This window comes from Cyanistes caeruleus, chromosome 10 (genome assembly GCF_971803275.1).
Source record: "Cyanistes caeruleus chromosome 10, bCyaCae1.hap1.1, whole genome shotgun sequence".
Classification (NCBI taxonomy): Eukaryota; Metazoa; Chordata; class Aves; order Passeriformes; family Paridae; genus Cyanistes; species Cyanistes caeruleus.
In genome coordinates this window covers 8,230,094-8,246,577 of record NC_141710.1, presented here as the reverse complement: position 1 = coordinate 8,246,577, position 16,484 = coordinate 8,230,094, and the positions used below count along the sequence as shown (strand labels likewise).

Here is a 16,484-nt window from a genome sequence, read left to right as displayed (position 1 = left end):
AAAACAGCGGGGAGCCGCGGGGAGGGGTCCTGGCAGCGGGGAGGGGTCCTGACAGCGGATAAAAGCAGGGTCCTGCACGGATGGGTCCTGACAGCTCCCCAGGGAAAGCTGAGGGCATCTCCTGGGGTGTGCTGCTCCAGGCTGCAGCCTCCGGGACACACAGGGTGTACACGGGTGAGGACAGAGAGAGGGGAACGGGGAGAGGGAAATGGAGAGAGGGGAAAGGAAAGATGGAAACGGAAAGGAACCAACAGTGCTTGGTGCTCTGCAGCAGGTGAGGGCTAGCCATGCTCTTCTGAACTGTGGGTTATGATCTGCTGAAACCCTGAAATACAAACTCAGGAAACACTGATGTCCTTTACACACAGCAGTGCCAAAGACACCTGTCACATATTCATGTCCTCCATGATTTCCAGACACAGTGACCAGTACTTAGTTCTGGCAGGTAATTTATTTAATCTGTTCAGGAGCTTGTATAGCAATGCAGCATTTTGGATTCTGAGAAATCAGTTACACACAAAACTATAAAAGTCATATACATTCAATGGAAAACAGCTCTCCAACCATTCAACAACCTCCAAATAACCATATTTTTCCCCTGTGAAGCAAAGCACTGTTGATCATGGTTATGAAATTGTCTTTCACTTTCCCAATTTTACTGCTGCAACTTGATAATTTCTTCCCTAATTCCATGTTTGCTTTACATTACATGTTACTAAAGTTCCTGTTTTTACCAGTGTGTTTTTCCGACACAGAAACATTGGTAACATTATCCTCTCTGTCAAACAGTACTTACATGTACACTGAATTCCCCCATCCCAGTTAATTAGTCTTATACTGTCCTTGGCAATGTTCAGACTCATTTTACCTTCCTCAATTTGCTGGCTCTGTGAGAGGAATGTCCTCAGTCTATCCCTGTACAGGGGAGGGAACCAAACTTTTTGGTGTATTTGGCAAAAGTCAAATATTACTGTTTACCTGCACATTTATATTCTATCCACCTCCAGAAAAGAACAATTTTTCAACAGGTTTTTCTCAAATAATCTGGTTTTATAGTTCAGGTAACATCAGATTCAAGTTATGGCTGACTTCTGGAAGTTTCCATATTAAAGGGAAAATACTTACATAAGCCTTTTAATGCTTTCTCCTTATTGACATGCCAGCATTGTAGATGAACTCCCATCTGAACTGTGGCTTACTGCAGAATGTAGATTGGGACCTATGGTTATACTAATAGATTTTCAAGGTCTTTTTATTACACTATTCCATTTTCCTAGGGTAATTACATATATCTATTAAACCTTGCAAAGTGCTTTATAGCTTTAGTAATTCACAATGCACAATGTCTTCAAAAATCAGAATCCATGTACAATTTTTAAGTCTGGAAATGTAGGCCAGTTAATTATCAGGAATTTCCTAAGGAGCCTTGGTATTCTGTACCTATTTGCGATTACAAATATTCAATTATTCTATTGATCTGTAAAACATATCCTTTTGGTTTTTTGCTGGTTTTTTTTCCATTTTGCTATTTTGCAAGGCCCTTGGGGCAGCAGGTGGTGGGTACCTCAGCAGGAGTGTTGGGCTCCCTGGTTCATCACTGCGCACCTTGGCACTTTTAGAAAGCAGGAGCTAGAAGGGAATCCTGGGCTACAGACTTGGGAGGGGGGTCTAGGAAATTGTGGAGGGGGCAATTCCCTAAGAGTGTGTTCCTATCCATGCAGTATCCTCCTGTTGTGCTGTCCAGTCCCACACACCACTGCTAGGAAAGACAGTGAAAATAATGAATGCAGTTGCAGCGAGAAGAGTCACAGGGCGTGGAACAAGGAAGATGGTTTTTCAGATGAGTCCAGGGTTCACATGTACTTCAGGCATGGCTTTAGCTACTATAAAGAGTTGGAAAAGTCCTCTGAGAGCTCATGAATCATTCTCAGCTAATGAGAGCACATTGTGGGTCGGCTATCAAATAAACATGCATTATCTGCTCTTAGCCCTGGGACGTGACTGCGGGGCTGAAACTAATCAGCAGAGCCTCCAGCTGCCTGGACATGCAGGTAGGGATTAAGTTTCACTCTGCTGTTTTGCTGTTGTGTGCACTGATTTATTTGGTAACCAAAAGACCTCAGGGAAGGCAGTGCCAAAAGCACTGCTGAGTTCCTGTAAGGTTAAATTCATTCTTTTGCCAGTAAGATTTTAGTACTTTATAAAAAGCAAACGGGCCTCAAAAACCTCTCCAGGGTTCTCCCTGCTCTGGGTTTTCAGAGGTCCTCCAGGGAGGAGAAACCAGAACCCATTTTATCACATTTGGGAAAAAAGTGAAAAGAACCACCAAAACCCCACAATGGTGAAGTTTTTTCCTTCTCTTTCTCTTTTTTCACCCCCTTCCTTTTTTTTTTTTACCCCTGTCAGTTCATTTCTCTCTACAGGCAGCTACTGAAGACTTGGAGAAAGACATTTCAGGAGGTCGTGGCTGTGAAAGACAGCAGTGAGTATATCAGAATCCCAACACAGTCCTGGTAAAGCTGTAGCATTCAAAAATGGGAAGAAGAGCTTCTGCAAAGATCCTCTAAACCAGACAAAATTCCCTCTGACGCCACAAAGACTGCTGCTTAGATAAAGGCTGATGTCTCACTCACTGGAAGGGAAAGCACATTGGTGAGCTAATTGCATCCCCTCAGAAATATAACTTTAGCCATGATACTTGGAAATAGTAATTAGATGTGTGGCTTTTGTTTGTGTATAATTTTAGTAAATCTTCACATTTTGTATCTTCACACAAAACAGGAGATCTTATGCAGAACTTTTCAGGTTCAGAAATAAACTTAGAGCAGAGTGGACACTCTCTTAGATCAAGAACTGTTTTCCAACACTTCTGTATTCCCATAACATAAAATTAATCAACACTCATAGTCTAAATGCAACTACCCTGCCCTGTAGATGTGGGCAGACAAAATCAGCCAATGATTTTTTTGGGAATGCCAAAGAAATTAGTATGAAGAAGTAGAAACTAGTATTAGTATTGGATCAAGCATTACACAGGGAAATGTTGTCCTCTCTTCTAAAATGTAAATACAACTTCTGATGTGTGGGACTGTAACCAAGCTACATTTGATAGCTCATTATCAAGTCCTAAAAACATCTTGAAGGGACTACCTTCCACTTTTAATTCATATCCAGAGAAACAAGTGGCCCTAGACACTGGAGGTTGATTTGTAGCATTTGTTATCTTTGTGAAGTGTAGGATTTAGATGTCTTGCATTCCATCACCACCAAACCCTCCAGGATCCAAGGCTCTGTCCTGGATCAGCCTTTCTGTTCAGACTGTGCTTGCAGTTTCACAGGCAGCAGTGTTTGGTCACAGCTGAGACAGAAGTCTGTCCTTCTTCTCTGCATTTCTCCTTTCTCCTGTTCCTGCTCTCAGCTGTACAGCCCACCCTCTTGCTGAGATCTGCCAGGTGCCAGCTTCAGCAGCCAGCTGAATTTCTCACAGCATAAAACCAGTGAGGCTTTCAGATCACAAATTAAATCAGTTTCTAGGTGGGTCCAGTGAGCACCAAAGGAGCCTGAGGCAAAGCAGTGAGAGATATGGAGTGGAGCAGGTGGAGATGGGAGACAGGATGAGAGACACAAACACCTTCACCACAGGATCTTCAGTGACCTGTGGAGCCGTATCTTCTGTCACCCCTGCTCTTCTGTGGTCTTCTGCCCTGATCAACCACCTGGCAGTACCAGTACCTCCCTGCCAGCCTAAAGGGGAACAACATACACACAGGAAACTCTTTTCCCTGGGGTGGGAGGGCCAGGAAAGACACAGAACTGGAAAGTGAAGTATATTAGAAAGCTACCTATGGCTTTATTATAATATTCCCAGCTACTGCACCTATTAGTTTGGGTTTAGGCCCAAAGTTTTGGCACTCAAGGGCAGGACAAAAGCAGGTAGTGGCTTCATGCTGTTTCAGTCAATGCGTATCTGCCTGTGAGTTCACCAATCAATTTGGCTGTGTGAAAGGCTAACAGAATTTCACTTCAAGTAAAATTAAAACTTCTCACAGCCTCTCTTACAAATGGCATAAAATGGCTTGGGAGCTGCTCTACCATGACAAATGCTTTTTACACAACCACAGCTCTCACCTTGTGCTCATCTCATCCTGGCCAGCTGCTGTCCTACAGCCTTTGGAGACTGCACATGGAGCAACCATCCTCAACCTACTACAAATGCAGTATGCAGTTGTTTGTAGGGCTCAGGCTGGGCCATCAACATGATAAAAACACTTAATAACAACTATCCACAGGAAAGTGTGCAGCTAGTTACTCTCAGATAGCAGTCAACTGTAAAAACCAAGTCTGCTGGAAAAGGGTGACTTTGGGCACATGGTAATGTTGGAGTAGTAAGGACACAAGCAGTGCTTCCATTTTTAATTCTTACACTGGCAGCCATTCTCCCAGTTAAACAAGCCAGAGTCAGGACACAACCTGACCCCCTGTGGGTCAGGGTGGTGGTAGCAGTCCCATTAAATGGTGGCTGCAGTCCTGTTGGAGTGAGGGATGGGATGGATGTCAAAGCAGTGAGCCTATAGTAAAGACTGCTCCTTTTCTGGAGGTCCAGTGGTGACTGTGGAGCTTTTCTCAGTGGGTAGTGCTCTCCTGGTGTTCCAAACTCAGATTATACCCAGGTAGGGATGCTTGGTTCCTCCCCCTGGGCAGAGCATCTCACAAGGGATGATGTAACTCTGAGTCATGCAGTGACACTTGATGGCCTATTAGCAGGGGCAGCCCCTGCTCCTCTGAGGGAGTTATCAGAGATAAAGAACACTGTCCCACCTGTTCTTAACAGCTTATGAAGATGGTATTAGAATACTTTTGGTTTCACCTTCCATTGTAACCTAAGCCTGCAGCACTTGCAGTCTCTCCTGCCTGGCAGGAAGGCTTGAATTCCACATGCAACCGATGGATTAGGCAGCTTGCAGGCCACTTTTTTACAAAAACAGCTTTATATCAAATCTCAAAATCTCAATATCCTGTACCACTATCTCTGGAGATACACATGAATAGATATACTTGGACCTTAGAAATTACTGTCTGTCAAGCCCTGAACATTCAGGTGAAAACTGGGCTAAGATGTTTTATGCTTCATGTGCTTTCAGCAGGGTGATGTATATAGCTTTAGCAAGAACATGCCTGGATGATGAAGCAAACTAAAGCATTCACATTAAAAAATAACAAAGGGAAGCTATTCTTGGAGCCATTTGGGCCACCAGATTTTGCCTAAATAGTGCAGAAATATCAACTTTGAATAATTAATACTTGGAATGGTTGCTTCTCACTGAAGAAAAGGAAGCAGCTTAGCTGGTCTTCCAGCAGTCATTCCCACTAGAGGTGAGAGTCAACTTTTGTAGTGCCTTTCACCGGGATTCCTCAGCCTAGCACACAGCAGCAACAAAACATTTCTCACCTTGGAAGTCAGGGTGAGAATGAGAATCCAATGTTTCAGACCTGTGTCTCCATTCAAGACCCTCTTCCTCACAGAATCTGAGCAGGGATTTCAAAATCTGAGAAATAATTTCCAGCTAAGCCTGAAACTACAAAGACATCGCAATAACAGCACGGCAGAGCTCTGAAGTCAAACGTTGGATTCAGATACACAACTCATTCACACAGGGAAAACAAACTGTGATGAAGCTTTAGCACTCTGCAGCTACACAGCAAAGTTTGAGGACTTGAAGCAAGTGATTCCTAAAATCACTTAGGCTTTATAAAGACACATAGAATGGCAAAAAAAAAAAAAAATGGACACAGTGCAGGTTTTTTAATATACCATATAAAAGGGGCTTATAAAAAGGAGGGAAAGGGACTCTTCACAGGGCAGATTGTGACAGGACTTTGGTTTTAAAGAGAAAGAGGACAGGTTCAGAAAGAGGTTAGGTTTAGAAAGAGGTTAGGAAGAATTTCTTTACTGTGAGGGTGATGAGGCATAGGAACGAGTTTCTCAGACAAGTTTTGGATGCCCCATCCTTGGAAGTGTTCTAAGACAGGTCAAATGGGGCTCTGATCAACCTGAGCTAGGGAATGGCATCCCTGCCTAAGGCAGGGGCTATGGATGGAACTGGATGATTTTTTAATTCCCTTTCAACCCAGCTGATTCTGTGCTTCTGTGATTCTATAAAGGTGAGCTTTATGGTCCAATCTAGGCAAAAGGAGGTAAGATTGGTGGATGCTCTCACCTGAAGGGAGATTCCTTTAAGGTACCTCAAGAGTATCTCAGAAAATATAGCAGTTCTTGTCAACAAAGCAGGTCTGTGTGAGCCCTGTCAGCCCCATCCTCATGTCCTCACTGCTCCAGCACTTTTAGACCAAGCAGAATCTTGTTCCACAGGATTTCAGATAGTTGTTGATGTGCAGCTACTTATGGGCTTTGCAGTAGCTGAGATTCCTCATGAGCCAGGAAATCCTGAGAGAACACAAGTTTTTTATCCCAGTAGGATGAAAAGGCAAAACCTATTCAGGTTGAGCAATAAAGTATGTAGATTTTGAGATTTTATGTATTCCTTATCTCTTCAGGGAGACAAAAGCTGCTCAAGTCGTCAAGGTTTTGTTTTTTAAAACACAATCTCATGCGACTTTGAGTGCAGGTCAGGACATGAACTCTAGCTCAGCTAAGCCTATTCAGCTCAAGAGATAGATAGTTCAAATAGCAGGACACATGTCCTGGAAAGAACTGGGCTAGAACCAGGAAAATAACTTCACCAGTGTCTGAAGCCTTCAGGCAAAACAAATTACCTTTGTCCTTTGGAACCCATACAAAAAAATAAATCTCGCTCCACATTAGTGACATATAACAAATAAACTAAAGAATACTAATAACCCTCTGTAATTTTTTGTATTTTTTTTCAGAATATTATTTCTGGCATATCTCTGAACAACAAAAATAGTGGTTAGAAATTGAGGGCTGATCCGAGAATGAAACACTTTCCTCCTTTGCTCCTTTTGAAACTAATGTAGGTCTCTTTTATACAACTGAGACTTATGAGAGCTGTAAGTAAGAGCAAGTGTAAGAAATGAGTCATATCAAAATTCCCATAATGATTGACTGTGAGTAGTCCACTTACTCGACCAGCTTAACACATTATTATTTTCCACAGGGCCGACAGGGACAAGTGCTGGACTCTGTTAGGATTTGCCATGTTTATGTTGATAAAACCCCTCCAGCTGAATCTAAGACTTGGAATGCCTTGGTTGTTGCCAGTAGCGCTGTCAGCCCAAGCCTGCCTGGACCCCAGCTTAGACAGCAGCCATAAACAGGATCCTGGAGCAATGTGGGCTGTGAGGAGGCAGCCAGGGAGCAGGGCTCTGCTTGCTCTAAATACACCACGTCACGCTCATCTCAATCAGCATGGGAAACCACAAAGCTTCCAGGCTCATGGGTATAACAGAGGCATCTGGTCTCACTGCCTTTCACCACAATCTGCCCCACAAGTGCTGCCCTGCCAGCGGGGCTCAGTGAGAAGGACACGTGTAATTGCCCTCAGCATTAGCCAGTGAGCAGGGCTGAGAGGGGAGCACAGCACACTTCAGTGACGCCACTTATCCTGAGCTGAGCAAGGCCAGAGGAGACACCATGCACCCGAACCCCTGACTGACTCCCTGGAACAAGCCTGGAGCCCTGAGCCCCAGAGGAAATACGAGTTCTGTGGCACTCTCAGCTGGAGGAAGGTGTGCTACCAGAGCAAGGTCATCAGAGGTATTACAACACCCTGCCAGAACACACACATGTGTCTTGCCATCCCAATGGTTTTAAGCCCTCACAATTTCAAGGCAATATGACAAATCTGTGTTTATGAGCCCTTCTTTAAAGACTTCAAACCATGGCACAGAGAAAATGGTGAAAGGGTGGTCACATCACACAGGGTGGAAGTACTTGCCCATGGTACAGTCAGACTAAATTAGGCTACATCACTGCGCTGTACTTGACAAGAAGCAAATAAAATTGTTCAGGCAGTCCCAATAGGAACTCAATTAATTATTAATAGGGGCTTGTTATAGCTGACATCTACTACATTAGAGGAAATCCCAGTGGTTTACTGTGTGGGTGAGATATTCACTTCTGGTTAAATGAGCCAATTTGGACAATAAACTTTGGCAACTTTTCTTAGTTGTCCATAAGAAGGGAGAAAATGTCAGAAGAAAAATCAGGCTGTTTGAACTACTGACATTATGACAAAAAGTCTGGACTTTTACTGTCTCCAATGCTTAGGTTTTACTAAGCCAAAGATTTTACTAGCCAAGTGTAATCTAATCTCTGAAAAGAAAAAGTGACAATCCTTGACTGCTTCTGGAAGAGTTCTAAGTGAGTCTCTCCTTTTCCTTTCTTTCTCTTGCTTTGAGATTTTGAAACAGGGAGGTTGACTTATTTTCTAGAATATATATTTTTCTCTAGCTTTTCCTCCATTGCCATGAACCTGTTTGGAACGCAGCTAAAGATGAGCATCCTTATTCACAGTCAAGAAGGGTGAATTATGTAGGCTGATTTCTGGCATGGTAACAGTTGTCAGTCACAAATATTCAGACAGCTTTTTTTCATGAAAACTCTACAGACTCAAAAATTTTCATACATTGTAACCTGGGAAACCATTTGGAGAAAATTTGAAGCTAGAGGTCATCATAATTTTCTCTTCTCTGTTCTGAGTTTTGATAACTCCCATGAGAAGTGGAAACAATAACTATGGGAATAAGAAGTGAGAGACCACCACAGGAAATGAATAATTACTTCTCAATCAAAGCAGGAAGACACAGCCACAAGGCCTTTGGGCAGCAAAGGTACAGACACACCCAACAAACAAGGGGATGAGGTCAGGAAAAGCATGCTAAATGGGAATAGAGCTGAAAAATACTGAGTTCATAACCACTGACTGAACAAGCTGCACTTGCTCCTGGACAAGGTGCCACTGCACAAGCAGATGTTTGCAGACAGGTGACCAAATTTTCAAATGTTCTGCCCCACTAAAGGGCTCCAAGCTTTGCACTGCAGACATTGTCTCACAGCTGGAGCCAAGAATATAAAACAGGCCATGCCTAGAGAGAACAGATTGCTATTTTAGGATGAGAATTGTCTTTACAGGGAGAATCCTTGCTATTCAACAGTAACAAACATAACTGAGGGCATAGTTAGCTGGGAACAGCTACCTGGGGATGTTTAATGTGTGGCAAGCATTCTCCATCAGCTGCTCTCGTGAATGCTTGCTCCTTTGAAGGGATGAGCTTCTCTTTTTTACAAAATGCCACATTCAGCTTCCCCAGTCAAATTTTAAGTCTCTACTACAACCTGTGAACTGGCACAGTTCCTGTACCTGCAATCAGTCACAGGCAGCCTTGGCTTGGAGAAGTGTGCAAGGTTGTGGTTTTTTTCATGCTGTCTTTTCCAAGTACCACCCTTAAGCCTTTCCTCAAGGCCAGGATAACCACACTTTTGAAGTTTCTTAATGCTGAGGTTAGCCTGAGGCAGCTGGCAGGCCTGACAATCACCTTTGTTGGATAGATCTGTGATCCTTAAGGATTTATTTTAATTACAAATACAGTCCCCTAGCATTGCATGTGCAAGCAGTTCAGCTTCCCAGAATCTAGAAGTTTAGAGCAAGGAGACTCCAAAACAATGTTTTCTTTGTAGACATAGTTAGAAATGTCTCTGAGAAATAATCAGGTTCTTCCTCAAATACTGAAGCTCTGAATGATATCTGAATGCTACAAATATTGGCATGCTGCCTACTGCTTCCAATTAGCTTCTAATTACACAGTGTAATATATGGAATATAATGCAAGAAGCAAATTTGTCCATTAATATGAATGTGATGAGACCACAGAGAATGTGTCTGTATGAGCTGCTGAACTGACTTGAGAGTGATTGATTGTCTTAATTTCATTTCAGTTTTATTCCCAGTTTACAGCGTTGCTTGGTTTGGGGCTTGGAATTTAATAAGATTTGCATCTAGAATATTAGAGCTGAAAGCTTTCATCTTATCTGGATTTCCTGGAATTAAGAATTTTAAATAAAATATGAAGAGAAAATGAAGCTGAGGAAGACCCCAAGTATTTAATGCTAGAGTTGGGCTGTTTTGAATGATTTTGAGAAAGATGTCTGGAAGTTCACAGTGCAGACAGATACAGTACTTACTAGAAAAGATATACCTTGCCCAAGCTCCAAGCCAAGCATGGACCCTTCTAAGAGTGAGAATGCAAGAACAAAATGAAGGAGTTAATTACATATTTTTAAGCAGAAAGAAAGCTTTGGGAGGAATAACAGACAAGTAACCTTCCACTGCCATTATGTTGTCTTCCTATGGGAATTAAGGAAAGAGAAGATGCAATCACAAGATCAAGTGGCAGTATTTTAAGTTTCCACGTTCAGTGGTATCAGGATTCTATGGCTGCTTATTCCTAGTCCCAGGTCACTGCAGACCACACAGAAGGAACAGCAGAAATGCTGTAAGTCCCTGAGTGACGAGTGCTGGCAGCCTGGGAGAAGCAAAGCAGGGATATTCCTGCATGATTCTCCTTCTACTGCAGGCGCTGGCTTCAGGGGCAGCTCCCTGGCCCTGCACAGCACAGGGCTGCTCCCCAGCAGGGACATTTGGGTGGAGAAGAGAGGCCAGCAGGGCTGTCCCCAGCTGCCCACTCCGAGCCCCCAGCACCCAGCAGGTTCTCCAGGAGGATGTGACGAGCCCGTGCTGGCACACAGGTGGGGTGGCCCAGGTCCCTCACCCCCCACAGCAGCACCAGCTCCTCCGAGGGCCAGCACCGTGTGGCAGCTCCTGACCTGGCCACCCCAGCAGCCCCTGGCCTGGCCAGCACAGGGAAACACGTCCCACTAGGGCTGAGGGGAGCTGGGCCCAGGAGGAGAGATGCTGGCCCATTTTGGCAGTGATTGCTTCACGTTCCTCAGCGTGGGAAGGTGGTTCCCCTTGCTGGGACATACTGGGGATTAAGTTTGCAGCACAAAGCATCCCCCAAGCACCTCTGGGGCCACTGCCTGTGCCCAGCTCCATCCTGCACCCTGCCCCTGCCGAGCTGAGGGTCAGGGAGTGACAGCACCGTCTGCTGCCTGGAACAGCTTCTGCCAGCAAATGCACAAAATAGCTCTTAAATAGTGCTTTCTGCCAGAAAACCGTCTGCAGATGGCAAAGGTGAAGAAAAAAATGAAGTGGCTTTTTAGAAGTCACTGAAGAGGATCAGTCTGAAAATGATTCTGTGTGTTCAAACCCTCTATCTATAGACACAGCAATCAAGTACTTAGGAGATTATGAATGGTAGGTGAGAAGGTGACATTTTTCTTTTGGAAAGAAAAACATATTTTTCCTTAACCATGCTGCCCTTCATAAAGTTATGCTGAGAAAGATCAATTCACTGAATTTCTCCTGCTGCTTTCTTTGAAAAAAGTTTGAATGCACAGAGATGTCTGGGATTTTTTTCCCCTCTCTTCACTAAGTACTATTGAGTCTATTGAAAGGACTGAAGCCTTTGTCAATACACTCCAGGTTCAGACAGTAATAGGTTTTATTTGGAATTACGTACTACCATTTTCACTTGAGCTAGGGGTGCTTGAGGGGTATTTACCTACCCCTTGTCTGCAGAGACCTAGTTTTACGTAGTCTAACTTTTATATTTGTTGCAGACATACATTTAGATTCCTCTTGCTTGAGTTTCCCTTCCTACATTTTCTTTCTCCTCTCAAGCAAAGCAAATACTTTCAAAGCAAGGTCTTGTACAGCCTGTATTCCTGTAGCAGCAGGCAAGGTGAGGCAGCTTTGGTTTGGTTTTGTGTCATTCACGGGTCACTACTGACATACTCTGCAATTTATTATGACTGTAACACACCCACTGCAGGTCATGCTGTGACTGCAGTCAGGTCATGTCCCTGCAGGTCATTTATCTTCAGTAGTAATATCAAAAGGTGCTTTGGGAAATCTTTCCCCAAAGTCCTTTTCCTTTGCCTGCTGCTATTTCACTTGCAGAGATGAGTGATGTGACATTGCCGTCCATGCTCTCAGTACCCTCGCTTAGCCTCTCCTGTCCCCAGGAGCATTAGTTCTGGTAGACACTGACATGAAAAAGGGACTGTGCTCAGGAGTTAATGAATCTGAGTGCCTTGCTAGAGATGCTTTCAAAAGGGGGCAGACATTCAGAGGAAGGAGAGAGCAATTACTCTGCAAGGGCTGAGCACCCACAGAGAGGAGGATCCGAGACACACAGGCCCTTCTGGCAACCTTGGGCAGTGTCTGTGCAGGCCAGCTTACACAGCTGGGCCCCGTTTAAAATTATGAAAGGGGTTTTTTCCCTTGGTTGGTTGGCTGGTTGTTTTACTTTCAGATCACTTAACAAACAGGAAATGAAGAGGACATCAAACAAAAGGGCAAACAGAGCTCCACACATTTCACCACTCAGCTGGGAAACTCAGAGTGAGTCTCACTGAGGGGGGGCAGTTCCAGCGGTTGTGCATCCCTAGCTGTGACCCGTTTCTTCTCAGCTCTCTCCTTTATACTGTGACTACGAAAGGACTTTTTATTTAACCAGCATGGGGAATCCTTTGTTTCAGCTGCCTAAAAGCCAGATGACTGCTTAATATAAAACATAATTGGAAAGAAGGCACAAGAGAGTTAATGAGAGAAACACAACCTTCATTTCCTCTGTAGACCACAACAGGTAATTTTCAGAATACTGCTACCAATGCTATTATTTGAGATTTGCATGAGTCCAAACCAAATGAAGTTTTTCTGTAATTTAGGATGGAGATCAGATTTAAGGATGTGTGTTGATCTTGGGTTACTTTTGAAAGGATATTGCTCAAAAAAGCACCAGGAATTGACACAAGCCACTCATGTTTCCTCTGCACTTCTCTCACCAACCCAACTTTCTATTGCTTATTTCAACCCAACACTATTGCTTAGTTATAAATACACATATTTGTATTTTAAACATATAAAGTGTAATTCACCATGGCAGGAATGACTTGATGTTCATCACCATCAGAGTGAAAGGCAGAGCAGGATGTGATGCCAGGCTTTAGTCCTCTCCTCTACCTGAACGTGCACTGCACCATGTGGAGCCAGAATTTGTGACAAGCTTTTCTAAACCTCTGAGCAGTAAATACATTAACAGCACCTCACTGGAGAGGGCTGGGAACAGGGGCAAACATGAACCCAGAGTTAATACAGCACATTATCACAGCAGGTGGGCAACAGAGAGTATCCACAGCCTTACCTGTGCTTATTAAGAACACCAGAAAACTTCAGGGGTGCTTTTAGAAGGTCTGGTACACCCCAGGCTTCAAAGCTGGTGCTTCCTTGGGTGTGCTCAGCCCTCGCTTCTCTGAACGCATGCTGGCTTTACAATCCAGCTTCATGTGAAGGTGGCCAAGGCACCTGGGTGTGACCAAACACAGACTTTGTCTCACTGGATAAGATGGATAGCCTCTGTAGCACAAGAATATGACAAAGACTTCTGAAAAGTCTTTGTTATGCTGCTCCATCCTCATGGCAATGTGGCTGGAGCCATACCTAGTCAGCCAGCCTTTCCTTACAATCCATCATGTGCTCCAGGCTAGTTACCAATGCCAGAGCTCTGAGGGATTCTCAGCACTCAGATTGGTAATGAGGGGAACTGGGAACAGAAAAATGATAAATCTGAGAAATAGATCCCCAGTTAATATTTGTTCCAGGCTTGAGGAGCCATAATACATGCTACAGAAAACACTGAAGTTAGAGATCACGGTACTGACCTCACCAGTAAATTATATGCAATATTTGACGACCTAAAGATCAATAATCTAAGATTACAGACCTATATAAAAGATCCATATAATTATGAATTATTTCTTACAGGGTTTTGATTAAGCATTCAGATATTTCGTCAGCATATATGATGCACAAAATCACATTATACCACAGCATTCCTGTATGTGAATGGGATTTGCCTTCAATGTAGCCAAGCCTGAACCTGAGCTCTGAGTGTCTGTGGTAGTGAACTTTAAGGTTTGAGTCTGATGAAGATTTCTTCAAGTGAGAAACCCTCTTAAAATCAATGAAGTTACTTAACTCAGTAGAGAAGGATGATTAATTTGCTGAAACAATATGGATGGTAGGGCTGTGGGACACCCTCTGTGAATGTCCTCATCTCTCCTGTTTTCCATTCACAGGTTCAATGTCAAGTGGAACAATTATAAGAATTAAATGGAAAATGAGGCCAACTCTTCAGTATGAGCCTTTGCTGTTATAAGTAAACTAATTAGGTATAACTGACATTTCTTTGGCAGACAAAGCCCAAGAGTAGAGAATTTCAAAGTCCTTTTGCTGGTCTGGCTTATTTCACTCAACAGAACTAGTGAACTTTAATAGCAAATACACTTTTCCTTCAGTAAAAGATGGGTCTACACAAGAACTGTTTTGTTAACATTGCTGGCAAACCTCTTTAGCAGAGACTGATCTCAACAGAGCTGTAGATGAAGGCCAAAGTTCAGATTCATAAACCAGAAACCACTGGGTACCAGCTGAGGCCTAGTAGCTGCCTCTGAGCATGCTTTTGACCTAAGACAACAGTTTTAACATCTTTTACTGTAGCTTAAACTGGCTTGTACCTCTGTGAACCTAAGTAAATATTCACAGGTAACCTACTGCATTGTAACACGATGAACCAAAGTGAAGTGGCCCAAGTACCTGTGGAGCAGTCAGGGAAAGGGAATACTGATATTCCCTCCTCTCAAATCCCACACAGAAACAAAAAAACTCAGCACTAGTATGTTCTGACACTGACTGAAGTACAAGTTCCATTTTCCATCACTCCAGTGTCCAGTCTCCAACCTTCAGACCAAGAGGGTTTTGATTTTTGTTGGGGGCTTTAAGCCAAAGCTCTTGGGGCCTACATTTTGGTCTGACTTGTTCTTCCAGATCTGATTGTAACTCTCAAATGACAGAGACTGAGTCTTCCCCAGTGTTTATATCTTACCAAGCAGACTGAAGACAATCAATAAAGCAGAGATCATCTCAATAAAAGTTTGTATACATTTCATTAAGTCATTTAAGTGCATGTGTAAGTTACTGCATGAACAGCTTCCAAGTGGAGCACTGTGAAACTCCATAGCAACACTAATGACATCAGGGAAAAGAATGAGCCTTTGAAAAAATAGAAAGCTGAAGAGGTCATGGCTTTCAGCCACACTTGATCCTTCAACATTCAGCATAAAGTGTACTTTTCATTCCCCCAGCTGGTGAAGAACTGAATACAGGAGACAGGGGTGATGCTCTCCTCCGCACTGATGCCGTTTTTAAACACACAATTGCTTGGGCTCTTTACCTGTGGTAACTCTTGGAAAAATCCTGGGCATGGCCTTGTCTGGCTGCTCTTAGAAGCAGTGATTAGGACAGCCAGTAACAACAGTCAAGGAAAACACAGTATGTGATGCTGGAAACAAATTGTTATTACAGAGAATCACTCTGTGCAAAAGCCTTTTTCATACAACAGCACCAATTATTTCAGAGTTCAGAGCCACAGCTTTCAACTTCAGTGGGAAAAAAACCAAAACCATAAACATCTTTAATTCTGTCCTGGCTCTTGTAAACTTCACATCTGTATCAGGAGCACCTTCTGCCCTTTATGGTGCAGGTATCACCCCACAGCTGTGTGCAAGCTCGGATTGGGTGCAGATCTGAAGAGCAATTGAGAGGATGTGGATCCACAGGAGAGGCAGGACCCGAGCTCACAAGCAGCCCGAGGCTGTTTGCTCTTGAGTGGACACTGAGGAAGAAGGATGTGCATAACCCAGCTTTCCCTGCTCAGCCTGAGCTGCAGGTGTGCCTGGGAGGCCCTTGGGTGGCTGGTTTGCAGGGAATTCAAGTGTCCTACATCAGCACTGCGACACTCAGGGAAGCACAGAGGATTGAAGTGTCACTGCTGTGGGCTCGGGGTGACAAACCCAAGGTGTTCACAGCACTGCTGCCTGGAAAAGATGGAGTGTGCGCAGCAGGGGCTGTGCTCCAGCCAGCTCAGGAAAGGAAAGAATTACCCAGCCAGGAAAACACTCTGAAAAATCCTTCAGACATTTGAAACAGTGCTTATTATTTTTAATATCTGCATTTCAGATTTTCCTGGGGTTATTGTTATTGTTATTGCTATCCTTTAACAAGTAGAAAGAGACACAGAAGAGCTGAGATATTTCCTGATCTGTTTTGTTTGCCTTTAGATAAATAAATCTGCAAACGTTTCAAAAGATGCTCTGAGTTTTGTTTCCAATACACATGACCCACGTCATTTCCTCTCAGAAATATGTTTGTGGGAATGCTCAACCAGTTCTTGTGTTGACATCCATAACAGTCAACTTCTGATTTCATATTAAAATCAATCACCAGCACTTCTGCACATGGCTGGGCCTCACTGGTGAGTGGGGGATACTTCTGTCACTGCTCTAAATTCACACACTTCTCTTCTGCAGGTTGTGATACTTTTCC

At 43.6% G+C, this 16,484-nt stretch overlaps 1 long non-coding RNA gene across 2 annotated transcripts; it reads left to right on the top strand.

Moving 5' to 3' along the window:
• Positions 1-1,721: 1,721 nt before the first annotated feature.
• Positions 1,722-16,246, top strand: LOC111933557 (uncharacterized). 2 transcript variants are annotated; one of them, XR_015274431.1, is made up of 6 exons: positions 1,722-2,051; positions 2,407-2,652; positions 6,889-7,029; positions 7,137-8,811; positions 12,581-12,687; positions 14,180-16,246. It is a non-coding gene; the product is annotated as an uncharacterized LOC111933557 (long non-coding RNA). The 2 variants fall into 2 exon arrangements; XR_015274432.1 differs by lacking the exons at positions 1,722-2,051; positions 2,407-2,652; positions 6,889-7,029 and having other exon boundaries at positions 8,230-11,294.
• The last annotated feature ends 238 nt before the right edge of the window (positions 16,247-16,484 follow it).